Raw genomic sequence first — 14,940 nt, forward strand, 5'->3', positions numbered from 1 at the left:
CATAGGAACCTCAGGGGTGGGGCGTGGGTGACAGAAGACATGGTCCTACTGTACTGGATGAGAAATGTGTTACAAACCTCCCCAGGTTAGGAAGCGCCCCCCTCATTGATAGACTTCCTCTGGCGAGGCCACACATAATCCTCCTAAAACAGGAACTAGTAACCAAGTATTCAAATGCTTGAGACTTAGGGGAGACAACTTATTCAAAGTACCACAGTAGTGATGGTAATAACGGTGATGGTGGCAGTGATGATGGTGATGGCAGTGACGGTGGTGATGCTGCGGTGATAATGGTGGTGATGGTAATGATGGATGGTAATGATGGTGATGATGATGATGATGGTGATGATGGTGATGGCAGTGATGGTGGTGATGATGCGGTGATGATGTGGTGATGTTAATGATAGTGATGGCGGTGACGGTGGTGACGGTCGTGATGATGGTGATGATGATGGTGGTGATGATGGTGATGGTGATGATGGTGATGGTGATGATGGTGGTGGTGATGATGGTGATGGCGGTGATGGTGATGGCGGTGATGGTGATGGCGGTGATGGTGATGGCGGTGATGGTGATGGTGATGGCGGTGATGGCGGTGATGATGTGGTGATGTTAATGATGGCGATGGCGGTGATGGTGGCTATGGTGGTTGGGATGGTGATGATTCTGGTAGTGGTGGTGATGGCGATGGTGGTAATGGTCACATCAAGATATGTGTTCTCTTGATAACCAACCAAGCTGTTCTCAGCTCACATAGGACTAAAATGACCAAGCTTCTCTTCTTTACAGGAACCTTGGCTACATAGAAGGAGAAAGTGAAACAGAAAGGAGGCAGAGGGGTGGAATTCCTACACGGCATTTAGAAGTTTAAAAACAAACAAACAAAAATACCACAGCCTTATTAGTCCAGGACCTTTTATGGAGGTCGATGTGCAGTCAGTCAGATGTGAGGTGTGTGTGTGTGTGTGTATGTCTGTGTGTGTCTGTGTGTCTGTGTGTGTCTGTGTGTGTGTGTGTGTGTCTGTGTATCTGTGTGTGTATGTCTGTGTGTGTCTGTGTGTGTCTGTGTGTGTCTGTGTGTGTCTGTGTGTGTCTGTGTGTCTGTGTGTCTGTGTGTCTGTGTGTCTGTGTGCACGCGCACACTCAAGCACCCTGAGGAGCCTGTCAGAGCCTCATTTTCCAGGATGCAAGTCCCCCCACTAACTGATAACACTCTAAATAACAGGTGAGTGACTCCTGGCAGGAAAGAGATTGTCTGACCTCATTGTTTGCCTTTTCCCCCCTCTTTGTTCTTCACAAATAAAGGTTTTTTAATAAACTGAAAGGTCCTCCGCTCTTGCCTGATGATAAAATGAAAGGAACCAGTGAGGTATGGTACAACGTGGCAGCAAAAAGGGAGAAGCTCATCAGAAAATAACAAAGGTGCAAGTTAAAGATAAGGCGGCTGCCGGAGATTAATCCTGCCCGCCTGATTGTTTTCTTTAATACCAAAGCCTGCAATAGCAAGCGATAAGTTTGCTGAGTAATTTGGTTTGGGGTGAGGAAATAAAATTCAGGTAGGCCCTATAATTGATTTCCCTTTCTTTAGTTTTCTAAACATTAAACAACAACAACAACCACAACGCCTGCCTTGGTTGTACTTTCTTTCTTCCAGATACATTGTCCTGTCCTCTTCACACACACACACACACACACACACACACACACACACACACACACACACACACGCCTTCTCAATTGCAAAAGGAAGGTAAGAAGGCAAGAGCAAGAAAGAAATGTTCTTCTCACCCAGCTGTTTCAGGAAGGTTTACATGAAATGCCTAATTCGGTGCTGTGGATTGTCCAATTTAAAAAAAGAAAGAATTTTTTCTTTTTTTTTTTTTTTTTTTTTTTTTTTTTTGGTTTTTCAAGACAGGGTTTCTCTGTGGCTTTGGAGGCTGTCCTGGAACTAGCTCTTGTAGACCAGGCTGGTCTCAAACTCACAGAGATCCACCTGCCTCTGCCTTCCGAGTGCTGGGATTAAAGGCGTGCACCACCAACGCCCAACTAGAAAAAGAATTTTTTCTTAAAACAGGGAGTTTTAAGCCCTGTACATCTGAATGAAGGGTGTGCATACAGAGGTCCCCAGTTTAAATGAAGCTGTTAGGATGGGCCTCACTCCCACCTGATAGGTGGCTTTAGAGAAAGTGGGGGACTGGGAGTCAGTCATGCATCCAGGGACAGTGCCTTCTCAAGATGCTAGTTGGACATCCCAGGTGCGCCTCCAAACCAGGAGCTGTCAAAGGACTCAGAGGCCAGAAAGTGGACATGAAGCAGATTCACCTTCTGAGTCTCCAAAACAACCCTTCTCATTAGACATGTGGACAGGTCAAAATGAAGCTGCCGACGGCATGAGCCCTAATCCAGCACCACCGCTGTCCACTGGAGAAGGGGTGGGAATGCAAGCTCACATAAAGATCATGAAAGGCCACACCCAGAAGATGGTCATCCACAAGCCAAGGGGAAGGGCCTCAGTAGAAACCAGCCCTGATAGCACCTCGTCTCTACACTCATAGCCTCCGTAAATAAAAGAACAAACTTGTTTATTTGGTGACACTGAGTGGAGGTGCCACTTTGTGTGTTGGGGGGGGGGGATGTTTCCTTTTCTTTTCTTCCCCCTTGAGATGGGGTTTCATATAGCCTAGGCTGGCCTCAAACTTGATATGTAGCCAAAGATGACCCTGAACTCCTCACCTTCTACCTCCATCTCCCCATCTTTCACAGGACTGCGCCATCATGCCCAGCCTCCTTTATGACTGTAATCCACCTGAGTTGGCACTTTCTTTATATCCATCCAAGCCTGTGAGTTTCTGGTATTGTGAGGCACAACACTAACAAAGACAGTCTAAAAAGAGGGAAAGGTTAAGGGATAGCCTGGCTCTTCCTCTGCATGGGGGAGGGTCACCCCCTTTCCTAATCATGGATGGATGACACCTATAACATTTACAGACTGAGCCATTTCCCCTCCTTTGTCCGTGGTGTGTGGTAGGAGCCCCGTTTGCCATTTGCACTGAGGAAGAAGCTTAGAGGTTGGATGCTGTACCAATGTCAAGTAGCCAGCTGATATATACACATAAGCCAACATAGCAACTCCAACTCTCCATCTCCTGGAGTTTCGAAATCCATGCTAGCTCCTTCAGACCAGGGTTTCGGGCCCTTCATGTCCACAAGGATGAACTGACCAGGACTCATTCTGATTCAGTAAGTCTGGGCCAGTGCTTTTGGAGACACCAGACTTCCCAGCCTGCCAGGTGGCCAATATGCTGATGGGGGTCACTCCTGGGATTCATCTCTATGGGGACAGGCGTAGAGAAGGTGGTATAGAGAGACTGAGTCCAGTGGTAGCTCAGAGCCAAACATTTTAAGTGCTTCTGGAACTCACAGGTTTACATGATGTCTCCAGGATAAGGGAACCTTGAGCAAGGGCAGAGAAGATACCAAAAAGGGACTGCCAGGGATCTGAAACAGTTCAGCATGTACCATAACACACTGCACACATACCAGTACAGGCAGAATCCTGTTTACTGTGACAAAATAAACAGCCCCCAGGTTGCTCCTCCAGCTGCTAATTTCTCATCTAGTAAGTGAATGAAATGGGGAAACAGTTTCCTGTTTCTCACAGAGATCAGTGACATACAAGGTACCAAACAAACACCTCCAGTTTCATGAGAAGAAATGATACAGCCAGATGGAGAATGGGATGAAGGGGGCTACTGTGGAGATGCCCCTGGGTTAGCATCACCTTGGAAAGGGACTGAGGAGTCAACGGACACCTTTTCTCCATAGCAGCTACTCCTTGAGCCCTGAGTAGTTAGCCAGGGGTAAGTTTTCAGCTTTCCATGGCCCCTACCCAAGCTAGTGTGGAGGTGAACTGAGGTCTCTTATCAGGATGCAAAGTTCATGCAACAGCCACCACCTTAGTCCCCAAGATGCCTTCCTGTCCTCTCCAGCAGCCCTGGCAGCAACGCCCTACCTGTCAGAAGCACCAGAAGGGTGAAGACCCAGTTCTGGTCCTCTAGATCTCCCAACACTCATGATTAACAGGGAGGAAACGGGCCAGAATGATGGGTAAATTAGCCCTGTGTGCTAGTACATCGTCACTGTCCACCTGACTGGATTTAGAATCTCCATGGAAACATACCTCTGGGTGTGTCTAACTGGGCAGGGCTGAAATGGTGGCACCATTTCAATGGCTAGGGCTCCCAACTAAATAAAAAAAGAGTAAGTGAGCTGAGCACCTGAGTTCATCTCTCTCTGCTTCCTGACCTTGGATACAGTGTGACCAGCTGCCTCAACACTCCTGCTTCCATGCTTTCCCCCACCATGAAGAGACTGTGCGTTTGAAGTGTGCATTTGAACTGCGAGCCAAAGCAGAGCCTTCCTCCTATAAGTGGCCCCTGTCGGGTATTCTGCCATAGTGACAAGGAAGCATTAATGCACCAAGCTCACCTGGAAGGTGAAGAGTTGAGCCTTTGGGGACAATGTGACGGTCACTCTCTGCTAGGCAGGCAGATTTAGATAAGAAGCATTGTCCCAAGGATGGGGTCTCTAAAGAGATGAGTATTCTCCACACCAAAAAAAAAAAAAATCCTCTTGACTCCAGAGGTTAAGGCTTTAGCTGGGACACACCATGTAGAGCAGGCAAGCCCACACAAGAAACTCCCACTTGGATGACCATCCATTGTGTCATGGTGGAAAATGGAAAAACTGCTGATATCTGAACTACACTTCAAACTAACTGAACCTGAATCTGTCAACCTCATAACCTGCATCAGTCAGCTTTCTACCACTTTAACAAAATGCCCAAGGTAACAACTTACTCAGAAGAAAAGTTTGTTTTAACTTACAGTTTCGGAGATTCCAGCCCACGGTTACCAATTGGCTCTACTGCTTCTTGGCCAGCAGAGATGAAGAATACCATGGCTGGGCCATGTGATATAGTGAAGCTTCTCACATCACAGCGTCTGTGAAGCAACAACAAACAGCCAAAAAGCTAGGGTACCACACTCCCTTCAAGGGCACATTTCCAATGACACAACTTCTGCCCACTAGGCAGCTACTTCCCAGTAGCACCACAGGCCAGCAACCAAACATTTATTACAAGGGCCTCAGGGAACTAACTACTTCTCCAAACCACTCACTGTTCCACCCCATGTCCTTAATAGAAATGAGATTATCAAGCCTTATTCATTCCCATCAGATCAGATTCGGTACCGGAGAATCACCCCTGACTGTACCCAGAATGACCTGCCACCCAGGCTCAACCTCAGACCACAGAAATTGGAACCCTAAAGAGTAAAGACCACTGTGGTGGTTTGTAGAGAGAAGATGACCAGCAATAGAAGAGAACAACACAAAAGGCAGACTCAAAGGTCCCAAAAGGGGCTGGACAGGTAAGGGAAAGGTACTTGGCGCCAAGCCTGAGAGCCTGAATTTGATCCCTAGAATCCACATGGTGGAGGGAGAAAACCAACTCCAACAAATCATCTTCTAACTTCTACATGTGTGCCCACAGACAAAAATAAAAAGATAGATAGATAGATAGATAGATAGATAGATAGATAGATAGATTTGGAAGGTCTGCCGGGCGGTGGTGGTGCATGCCTTTAATCCCAGCACAATGTTTTGGGACACAGTGACTCTAATCCTAACATTCAGGAGGTAAACACAAGAGGATCAGGAGTTCAAGGTCATCCTTGGCTACATATCAAGTTCAAGGTCAGTCCCCCAAAAAAGCAAAATTCAAATAAAACAATAGATGTGTTGGGCAAAGCTTGGCTCCAGGAGGTCGTGGTACAGCTGGTAGGACCTACACAAATAATTTCATCTTTCAAACCTCGGTTAAATGGAGAAAGTAATATCTAATTCATGGGATCACTGTGACCTGTCGGAAAATGACTGTATAAAGCCCTCTGTGTGCTTCCCACAACTCAGAACAGTAGCTAGAACAGCAATTTCATCTCAATTCCACGGTCTTTCCAAAGAAGATTTTAGGTTAGTATAAGACAGATGAGATGTAACAATAACTTTCTTTTTGAGGAAAGAAAGACTAATGCCACAATTTATAAATAACTCTCCTGGCTATGGAAGAATGCTATCTCTGTCCCCTCTGGGCCAGCCTAATTTAATCCACTGCAGTGGCTTCCTGTGAATGGCAAGAGGGGAGAATGATAAAGAATCCCCAAGAAAACATGGGGAGGCGTGAAAACCAGGAAGGCGTTAGCTGATTTGGGAAAGGGATGGGGGAACCAGGTTAACATTCTCTGAAAGACCCTCTAAAACACCAGAGTGAAAAGAGCTAATTGAAGAATGAGGGAGTTTTCTTCACCACTGCGGGCTGAGTAAAAATATAATTATCTCTGATTCATGGAGATTGCTACAATGTGACTCATTTACCAAAACAGTTACTAACAGAATCGCATTTGTGACTGTGGGGAGACCACGTGGGAGCCGGAGCTGTCTGAAATCCCCAAAGTTCCTCACTTGCACGATGACACCTTGAAGGACACACTGCTTTCTTCCCGGGAGGTTTTCTGTGCTCCTCTAGGGCCATCTGCAATATGAGGAAGGCAGGGCCTCTGCTGTGAGGTAGGGAAGCCTCAGAAGACCTCTCCAGACCAGGTTCCAGAATGGTGTCCACTTTCCTGTCTGGGAAAGATCCCATTAACATGCCAGCTCCCTTCTTTATCCACCAGGGAAGCCGAAGCACAGAGGCAGGAGGCAGCTGTGTGTTTGGTTCTTATGCATATTGAGTAGATGGTTTGTTCTTTGAGCTTGCACACAAACCTAGCAACTGCAATGCACTACTGATTGTTTGTTAGTTGTCTGGTTGCTCTAAGAAAGGAAAACTGGCATTTTTGCAATCAAGCATTTCTCTCCAAAACTCCACTATGGCTCTCATGGCAATCATCACCATGGAACAGAGCTGTTTAGAGGTCCAGACCTTGAAATGCCTCATACCATTGTGGGAAGAAGGCTTCTAGGTCAGTGCACTGGACCATGTGAGAAGATGATGAGTAGGAACAGTTCAGTAGGTAAAGTAACTCCTGATCAAGCATAAGAAGCTGGGTTTGGGTCCCCAGAGCCCACTTAAAAAACCAGACATGTAGACTCCCAGGCCTAAAGGGTGGAAACAGTGGGATCCCAGGGGCTTGTTGACCAGCCAGCAGCAGAATTCCATATTCAGTGAAGACACCGTTTCATAAACAGTGAGGTGGAGATGGATAGAGGGAGACACTGATGAGTGTACCTGTACATACACACACACACACACACACACACACACACACACACACACACACACACACGCACACACACGCAGGCACATACACACACACAAACCACACACACAGTGACACACAAGATTTAAAAACATAAAAATATGGCATGGGAAGATACAAGAACATACATTTCTCATCCAGTTAAAAAATATTTTTCAAGGAGAAATAAATATCCAGAAAAGGGCTGAAGCAAATCATTCTGAAAGGACAAGTAATGAAAACAAATGCGGCTCCCAGGCTAATGAAGAGCGGTTCAGAGCAGGTTGAGACCCTAACGGATACAAATGAGGATCATTATCTTTCCTGGGTCTTCTGTTCAGTGTAGGATAAGAACTGTGCAAATGGAAGGAGATGACCAGGGCTAATGGTAGAATGATAACCCAGCAGACCAGTCTCTTAATAAGAGCCATTATCATCTCCAGCCCCAAAGCCACACGAGGGTCTAAAGGTCATCAATATAGATGACGCTTAGCTGTCCTCATCCAGGGGTGACTAATGTTTTAGGAGCCACCCACATTCCTCCCCCTAATATGCATGAAGGCTAAAATTCCAGATAAGTTTTTTTTTGGGGGGGGTTGTTTTGTTTTGTTTTATTTTTGCAAGGCTGGTAAGAATCACAGTATATATTACTGTGAAGTACTGACTTTGTGCCAGGCATGGTTTTTCATACCTCATATGTGTTATTTCATTTAATCCTACCTACAAGTCCTCATTTTGAACATAAGGATAACGGAGGTTCCAGAAAGGCTGAGTAACTCACCTAAGGTCAGAGAGTAAGTGCCAGGTGAGAGACTGAAACAAAAGGTCATCTCTGGAAGAAGTGACAAGGACAAAAACCAACAGCCACATCATGTCAGGGCAACAAGAGAGGCAGGGCCATTCAAGTAAGGACAGGACCTGTTTGAGGGTTCAGACACAGACAGATCTTGCAGATAAAAACTGTCCCCCCCAAACTGTGGCTAGAGATAGTGGTATTCATTTGTCTGGCTTAGAAATTTTGGTGGCTTACTGGGATGATGCAAACCTGCACCACGTGCTATCAGCTGGTAGCCCCTCAAAACCAGAGGTGGAAGAATCACTTCTAAGGTAGATGGCTCCCGTGCCAGGGTGCAGCTGCCACCTGGGAACTGGGGCTGAGATGTTCCCAGAGCAACTGTCAGTGTGCTCTAACTACTTCCCTTAATCTTCTCCCATAATTGAGGCAACAACAAAGGTAGAAAAGTAATGTGTGTTTTTTTTGTTTGTTTGTTTTATTGTTTTGGTTTGGTTTGGTTTGGTTTGGTTTTTCGAGACAGGGTTTCTCTGTGTAGCTTTGGAGCCTATCCTGGCACTCGCTCTGTAGACCAGGATGGCCTCGAACTCACAGAAATCCAACTGCCTCTGCCTCCCGAGTGCTGGGATTAAAGGCATGCACCAACAACGCCCGGCTAATGTGGGTTTTTTTATTTGTTTTGGTTTTTGTTTGTTTGTTTTTGTACTTAGAGTATAATCTGAAGTCCTTCCCATGGACTCGACAACACAGATCCTTCCCTTCTTCCCTTCCTGTTCCTCCATCCCTACTCAATTCTGTGTCACCAACCTGGGTCTTCCTGTCATTTCTCCCACAGGATCTAGATTAAGCCTGGGGCTAAACAGCCAATGGCATGCAGTACAGACAACCCAGCCCCCATTCCAGGAGTTGCTCTGAAGGGACAGGCAGCTTCCACCACTGCCGTCTGGAAACTCAACCATGCTGAAAGAAGCCCAGTAGCCATGTGACAACACCACTTGTAGGAGAATCAGGGTCCCTAAAGGAAGATCAGGATTCTTATCACATACCAGGCCATATGGGAAGCAAACTTCATTTTTTTCTTATATCTCCTCCATCATCACATTCCCTAGAATACTGAACCCAAAGTCAGCAGACTTTCAGTTTGTCAATCATCAGTCTGTTGAAGGAAACTCAAGGAGTTTGGGTACTCCCAGACGATTTAACTAGTAGGTCAAGCATAAGTCCCCAACATTTTGGTGTCTTTGTGGTTAGAGAACTTTGTCCCTTGGCACCAGATGCAATCATTCCACAAGGCAGAATGAGGAGGGAAAACGTTCTTCCACTGATAGGGCTTGCAACTGCTCCATACCCCAGTGAGTACAGGGGGGCATGGTGGCAACTGGAAAGATGCTACAAAACACACAAGAAATACCTTCCACACTGAGGGGCTGAAGATACCAAGCTATTTAGACACACCCAGCTCTAGAGTTACTAGTAAAGTGAGGGACATATCCATGAGTAGATACTTTCAATATAATGAAATAGTAATAGTGATGGGAGGGGTCCTTTTGTGTAAATGTTTGTCTTATTGGTTGATAAATAAAGTACTGTTGGCCAATAGAAAAGCAAGATAGGTGGGGTAGGAGTTGAGGAGGATTCTGGGAAATGTAGTAGAGATCCAGGCAGGAAGTGACATAGCAGGCAAACTCATATATAAGCAAGGGCAAGAAGGAAGTCGTTCCCTTCTCTCTTCCTCCTGGTCTCTGCTCTGGAGTTGCCATGTGATCCACCGACAAGAGAAGGCGCCAGCGGATGGCATGCTCAATAAGTCTTATAAAATATATAGATTTATGATAATTAAGACTGAGCTAGCAGATGAGAAATCCTAGTCATTGGCCAAGCAGCATTTGTACATAATATAAGTCTCTATGTGTTACTTGGGGACCTTAGGGTTCCCCTTAAGACAGAAAGCGCCCACGTGGCAGCTTGGGTGGCTTTGGCAGAAAGACAGAATTGGTCATGAGGTTGGAGGGAACTTCCTGGGAGAAATGATTTGGAATATGAATTTAAGGAACACATTTGAGGTACAGAGAATATTAGGAAGCATGCCCGACTGTGTGTGTTTGTGAGCGGGAGTTACAGAACAAGGAGGCATTATTGAAATATAATTTTAATATAAGTTGTAGCAAGGGACAGATAGGAAGCCATGAGTTTGAGCAATTTCCGGGGGGGGGGGGGGGGATATATAAAGAGCCTCGGCAGTTATTCTATAATCATCAATAACTTTTTTCATGAAGAAGAAGAATGGCTTGATGAGATTTATGCCTTACATAAATTATTCTTTTGGAATTTAAAAGTGGGTGATAGTGGAGCAAGATTGGAAGTAGAGAGATCAACAGGAAGTACCTCTTAAATTTAACAAAGCAATGCGGGCAAATCTGTAGCAATGGCAGTGAGAATGGAAGACACAGTGCAGATGTGAGAAAAACTGAGGTTGGATCATGAGAATTCGGCAAAGGATTTGATGTAAGAAAGGAAGCATAACTAGAGAGGCCCAGACACAGAGAAGATGACGAGTCCAGACCGACATGTGGCATACAAAAAGGCCAGAGGCAATTCAGACTGGAGATGGCCAGGGTTCACTTGGATGGACAAGTTCAAGATTGAAAGCAGACACAAAGCTAGAAAGGGGGATGTGTGCTCCCGACTCAGGAACACACAACGTATGTGATTTACATTGCACAGATTAGGAAGACAGTGAAAACAGGCATCAAAAAACCAAATGAAATGCATGCTGATGAGGACGTGGGTAGAGGAAGGCTTACACAACAATGCTGGTGTGGATGTAAACTGGGGCAGCCACTGTTTGGCTACTAGAGAAGCACACCGTGTGTGATGCTTAATACATCAACCTGACTGACCCAGAATCACCTACGAGGCAAGCTTCCAGGAATGCATGTGAGGGATTTATTTAGATTCACTGAGGTGGGGAAGACCTACTTGACTGTGGGCAGGACCATCCCATTGACTGGGTCCAAGCCTGGACAGAAAGGAGGAAGGAAGCTAAGCAATAGTGTCCATCACTCTCTGCTTCTTGACTACAGATGTGATATGGACCAGCTTCTGATGACTCGAGTGCCATGAGGGACTGTATCCCCTATAACTGTAAGATGAAATAAACCCTTCCTCCTTTTGTTTTGTTTGTTTGAGACAGGGTTTCTCTGTGTAGTCTCAACTGTCCTGTAAGTCGCTCTGTAGACCAGGCTGTCTTTAAATCCACAGAGATCCACCTGCCTCTGCCTCCCGAGTACTTGGATTGAAGGTGTTGCCACCAACGCCTGGCAGACATTTTCTCCTTTAACTTGCTTTTTGTTGGGTGTTTTTTTCACAGCAGCAAGGGCAGTAACTAATATATGGTGGACTCAACCACATCTTGGAGAAAGGATCGGGGAAGAGACCCATGCAAAACTTACAAACCTGCTCAGGTCATCTAGCAAGGAATCCTGAGGCCCTCAGTGTTCTTCACCAAATCTAGAAAAAGAGCTAGCAGCTATGAATGGAAACACCCTCCCTTGATATCCCATACCTCTGCCTGTATGAAGGAGGTCAGGCACCCGGGGCCAAACAGTGCTCTGTAAAGTGTAGGGCATACTCCAGCTGCCTTCATTAGCCAAGCCTGGGCTGATACAGTCTGTCTTTCTGCCAGCATTGTCTTGATGGAATGCTAAAGTTGTACAGGCATCCATTAAGAGAAATCAATGCTATCTTCCAGGTTTGCATAGTCTCCAACTAGCCTATCATGATGTCTGCTTCTTAAAGGAAAGTCTCCTACCAGTCAATCTCATCTTAACTGGAATCCCCAAGAGACCACAACTTATAGGCATTTGCTTGGGAGAGTTTTACTTCTATTCACTGTCATCTTGAGTGAACCCATAAAGCTGGGCCAGCAAAATAAGTGTGTGTGGTGGGGGAAGTATCACAACACCCACTCCAGAGCCAGAAGGCTATTGAACTGATTCTGTCTCTGGAGTCCCCAGCTGTGCAGCAAGCAGGTCACCTTCAGAGCGAGATCTGTTCATCATGCAGTCTGCAGGGTTTTCGTGCAGAGGAGATCCTCTTCGTGACTTACATTCAAGTGTAAGTTCAAATGTCATTAATAGCCCGTAGAGACAGGGACTAGGATGAAGAGGGATGCCCAAAGAACCTAAGACAATATTAACTTTCTAAGAAGGAAAACTTAAAGCAATATTAGTGTCCTTTCTGAGAAACTGAAATGCTTCAAAATGAACAGAAATACCTTGCATTAAATAGTCAATAACTAAGGTGTGTGTGTGTGCGCACGCATAGTTAAGGCAGGGTCTCACTATATCTCAGACTGGCTTCAGACTTACTACATAGCCTAGGCTGGTCTCAAAACTCATAACAATCTACTGCCTTGGTCTCTTGAGTGCTGAGATTATATGCACGAGCCACCATGCCCAGCTACATTTTACATACTCACATATACTACTTTAATATGCTTGTAGTTTTCGCAGTGTTCCTTTGAAGGTGCATCTCACTGTCTTCATGCACTAGATAACTGAACATTGATAAAATGATGTTTTCTGAAATATCAGGATTCTAAAGTTCCACTCTAACATGAATTTCCTATAATAGCCTCTAAAACCTTATTATCTGCTTTGCATTGCTATGAAAACTATGATATAGAGCATTTAAACGACTACCCAATGAACAAGTGACAGAATTAGAAATGGCATCCAATATGTTACCCTACCTACTAAATCACACTGCCCAGATAGGCGTGTCTCTTTGCACACTGATATACTTCCAGGGAATATTGAAGTCCTCACTGCTGACCTATTAGGAATCTACAATTAGCACCTACTACATTGTGTCAAGTAATTTCATTCATTATAAGAAATGTAGTGGAACTTTAAGAAGCCAAATTACTCCTAAATTTGGGAGAAACAAAAAATTATGGCACAACATCTTATATCAATATTTTCAATGCACTGATTTCCAGCACAGAAGGTAAGAATGTCTCAGAGGATTTAGATGGGTTTGTACATAACAGGCTTAGAATATGTGACCTTGTGTAATATCTCTGCTGTCTGAACATTTCCTCTGCCTTAAACTTTCTCCTCTTCCTCCTCCTCCCAAACACTGTTCTCTGCCTTAAATCTAGTTTGACCGATGCACTGTTTCTTCCTGCTAATGAACTCTAGAGGAAATGAGCGAGCTTCCTAGTTCTGTGTTTTTCTGCATTGTATAACATTGCTGCCGGGGTGCTCAGTAGGAGTTGCTAAATGAAAACCAAACGGAGGATTTTGTCCAGCAGAAGTGGGACCTGCCTGCTACATTGTTGAATTCATTATTAGGACCCCTGTCAAGGATGGGGCCTTGGGAGAAGTGAGCTATCGGTAGAAACAACAGAAAGTCTCATGCTCTAAAATCACAAACTAAATCAATGGCTCTAGAGAAGCTACTTGGGATGGGAAAAAAAAATCAAGATAAGTACAAATCTTTCCTTTCATTTCCACTCTGACAGCAAGAAGGAAGATACGTGTATTTCTCATCAGGCCAAAGGACTGCCTAGATAAGAAACATCTCCAGCAAGCAGTACTAATTTTAACTACATGGGGAATTCCTTCCCAGTGAATTCTACTTAAAGAAAAAAATCTGTTCATTGTGGATGCAGAAGAGTGCCCCAAAAATGAGGAGGCACCATGTGCTCCTGATGGAATGAGGTCAGCAACAGCATTCTGATGTGTGCTGTATCTAAACTAAACCCCAAAAGCAGCTTTTTACCATGGCATGCATGACATCTGGAAAGTAAATAGTCTCATTCACATAATTGCACAGTTGTGGACTATATGGCTTCCAAAATTCAGGGTGTATATTACTAGCATGCCTCAGACCTACAGAAGGGGTTAGTTCAGGATGTATATTACTAGCTATGGAAGGGTTAATCCGGGATGTATATTACTAGCTATGGAAGGGTTAATCCAGGATGTATATTACTAGCTATGGAAGGGTTAATCCAGGGTGTATGTTACTAGCAGGCATCAGACCTATGGAAGGGTTAATTCCCGAAAGAAGCCCCTTTCTCAGACAGATGGAGGCGGGGAGCTGTCGTCAATGTTTAATCAATCAATAGGCATTTATTTTATGATATAAGGTTTACATTGCTCTCCATCTGGAGTTAAGTGGAAGAATGAAGAAGAGAATCTGTCAGAAGCAAAATTACTTCTTGTTATTTTGCTGCCATCATTTCAATTCAGCCTAGTACATGTTAATCTTTTCTATGACTTAAATAAGGAGTAGAAAGTGATTACGTTAACCCTCTGTGAATTTCTCCAAAAGTCTCATCTCAGTCCAACCATTGAGGCCACACTCTCCATGTGCTGTCAGAGTTCTGTCTCAAAATGTGATCAGATAATTGGCCAGTTACTTTGTAGACACCATTGTGTACCAGTCATATGAAGTCCTGTAGTTCTAAATTCCCTCTCTCTCTCCAGGACCTCCACTCTGGGTCCTAACGCTAGGAGCACAGTGGTAGAATGCAAATAATACAGACTTTAGATACAAATAAGCATCATTGAAATTTCTTTAGCTATGATAGAAATGGAAATACAGGGTTGGCTTTGAAAGAGAAGCAGAACATGTCATGAACCAGCAAAGGATGAAAGTCGACTTGCTGGCCTGGGAACTGAGTAGGAATGGGAACCCCAGCCAGGGCATAACATCTCCAGGGATGCTGGCCAAATGTCAGAATGGAGAGACAGCCGTGGGTGTTCCAGGGGTGTGCCTCCCTGCCCATCCCTTGAGTGCGTCTGGGCAAAGCTTTATGGCTTCTCCAGAGTGGGAGTG

General features: G+C 45.0%; 1 pseudogene; it reads left to right on the forward strand.

Annotated features, from left to right (window-relative positions):
- Positions 1-493: 493 nt before the first annotated feature.
- The window catches only part of LOC103160401, a 49,722-nt pseudogene continuing 35,275 nt past the window's right edge, over positions 494-14,940 (forward strand).

The sequence above is a fragment of the Cricetulus griseus genome, chromosome 3 (assembly GCF_003668045.3).
Source record: "Cricetulus griseus strain 17A/GY chromosome 3, alternate assembly CriGri-PICRH-1.0, whole genome shotgun sequence".
NCBI classification, from domain to species: domain Eukaryota; kingdom Metazoa; phylum Chordata; class Mammalia; order Rodentia; family Cricetidae; genus Cricetulus; species Cricetulus griseus.